The 2,512-nt window shown below is 35.7% G+C and overlaps 1 pseudogene across 1 annotated transcript; it reads left to right on the forward strand.

Annotated features, from left to right (window-relative positions):
* The first annotated feature begins 1,747 nt into the window (after positions 1-1,747).
* Positions 1,748-2,083, forward strand: LOC308348972 (large ribosomal subunit protein eL30-like; annotated as a pseudogene). The gene has a single exon. The product of its transcript is annotated as a large ribosomal subunit protein eL30-like (transcript).
* Positions 2,084-2,512: the final 429 nt, after the last annotated feature.

The following is a 2,512-nucleotide window of genomic DNA, read 5'->3' on the forward strand; positions in this document are numbered from 1 at the left end:
AAACTTCAGAATATTAAATCAAAGAGAATATATAAAATACAACTGAAATCGAGAAGACATTACATAAAAAGAACTGTAATTAGACTAACTATAGATAGCTCAACAAAAACAATAGGGATCAAGATTATGCAATAATATCTTTACAGTGTGGAAAGAGAGTAACTGTCAACCTATAATTCTCTGTCCAGCTAATCTTTCAAGAATGAGGGTCATATGAAGAGAATTTCAGATAAACAAAAACTGAGAGAATTTTCCCCTGACAGTCTCCTCCCTCAGGAAGAAGGATTTTAAGTCCTGGAAGAAGTGGGATGCAAGAAAATATTGGAAAATATGTGACTAAATAATCTTATAATCTTTGTATTGATTGTGTGGAAAGCAAAGCTATTGATTAAACTTTAAGTAAATTTTAGAAGTTAAAAGTAACCACAGAAGAATATAAATGGCCTGTAAAACTGAAATCAGTAGGGACAAGAACAAGACATATTACCTAAGATTAATCCAATGGAAGAACAGGAAAGAAAAAATGTAAAGAAAGCATAGTATGGGAAGTATAAAATTACATATATAAATAAAGTCATTGACTGCATAAAGTAAAATTAAGCAGCATTGTAAGTGTATTAGATGTGTTTTCACATTTAATTCTTGCAATGGTGTTAGGCAACAAGCATCATAAGTATGTCATTTTATAGATTATGATGCTGGCAATGCAAATGATTTAAATAATTTGCTTAAATTCACATAGCTAGAACTCAGAAAGTCTGGGACTGGAGTCCATTCTGTTACCACTATAGTTTCTCTATATATAAAATTCAGATGCTGAAATAAGTCTGAAGTTATCACTATTTAATATGTAAATATTTTAAGATAAACAGTTAAATATAAATGTTATAATATAGCCTATTAAAAGAGTCTCAGGGGCGCCTGGGTGGCTCAGTGGGTTAAAGCCTCTGCCTTCGGCTCAGGTCATAATCCCAGGATCCTGGGATGGAGCCCTGCATCGGGCTCTCTGCTTAGCAGGGAGCCTGCTTCCTCCTCTCTCTCTCTCTGCCGCCTCTCTGCCTACTTGTGATCTCTCTCTGTCAAATAAATAAATAAAATCTTTAAAAAAAGAAAAAAAAGAAAAAAAGAAAGACTCTCAGAGGGATGCCTGGGTGGCTCAGTCAGTTAAGTGGCTGCTGTTGGCTCAGGTCATGATCCCTGCACCCTGGGATCGAGTCCCACATTGGGCTCCTTGCTAGGCAGGGAGCCTGCTTCTCCCTCTGCCTCTGCCAGCGACTCTGCCTGCCTGTGCTCGCTCGCTCTCTCTCTCTCTGACAAATAAATAAATAAAATCTTAAAAAAAAAAAAGACTCTAAGAATAGATTAAAGGAACAACAACATCAAAATATGCTATTTACAAAAGAAAAGCCTTACATAATAAAAAATAAGTAATGATGAAACCATGAAGGTGGGAAAAAATATCAAACAATGTCTAACTAAAGAAATGCTTACTTTACAGTAATAACAAAATAGACAGTAAAGCAAAAAAAGAGACACTAGAAATTAAGATTGTCATTATACGATGAAACAGGAATTTTATAAAAAAATACAATATTATTAAATTGCATTTTCAAGATGAGAGCAAAAAAACTGCCAATCTAAAGATTTACTTGGAAAATATACAAAGTATCAGCTTCTTTCCTTCCTTTCTCTCAACCATTTTGGCAGCTGCTCTTGGTTGGGGCCATCCTGCACCCAAGGCAGGAAGATGGTGGCTGCAAAGAAGACAAAAACATCCCTGGAATCAATCAACTCTAGGTTCCATATCATCATGAAAAGTGGAAGGCATGTGGTGGGGTACAAGCAGACTCCGAAAATGATCAGATATGGCTAAGTCAAACTGGTCATCTTTGCCAACAACTGCCCGGCCTTGAAGAAGAATACTGTGTCACGTTGACCAAAACTAGTGTCTACCACCACAGTGCCAATAATATTGAACTGGGCACAGTGTGTGGGAAAAACTACAGAGTATGATATTGGCTATCATTGATCCAGGCGATTCTGATAACATTAGAAGCTTCCAGAACAGACTGGTGAAAAGTAAATCATGTAAAATTTTTCCTTTAATAAATTAGCCAGAGCTTGTTTTAAACACACATACACACACGATCAGCCAAAGAATAGCATCATTTCCTTGATATTTATATATCAGAAAATATTCATAGCATAATTTCCCTTTAGCTTTATAAATACCCTTTGCTAACACTCATGCTCAAATTAACAAATCAAACTTGTTCAGAGCTCAAGGGATGAACATTTTAGCCAAAATTTCAAGCATGCCTTGGACATAGTACTAATAATGTCTCATCTTAAACAACTTATTCATGAAAACGTTCCTGATTTTTCCAACTAGACACGTCTCTCCTTATTTTGAATATCCAAAGTACTTTGCTTATATCACTTTACTGAACATGTCTTACATTAACTTGGTGGTTCTCAGTCAGGCACATTTTTCCCCAACAGGGACATTTGG

This window comes from Martes martes (assembly GCF_963455335.1).
Source record: "Martes martes genome assembly, chromosome: 1".
Lineage (NCBI taxonomy): Eukaryota > Metazoa > Chordata > Mammalia > Carnivora > Mustelidae > Martes > Martes martes.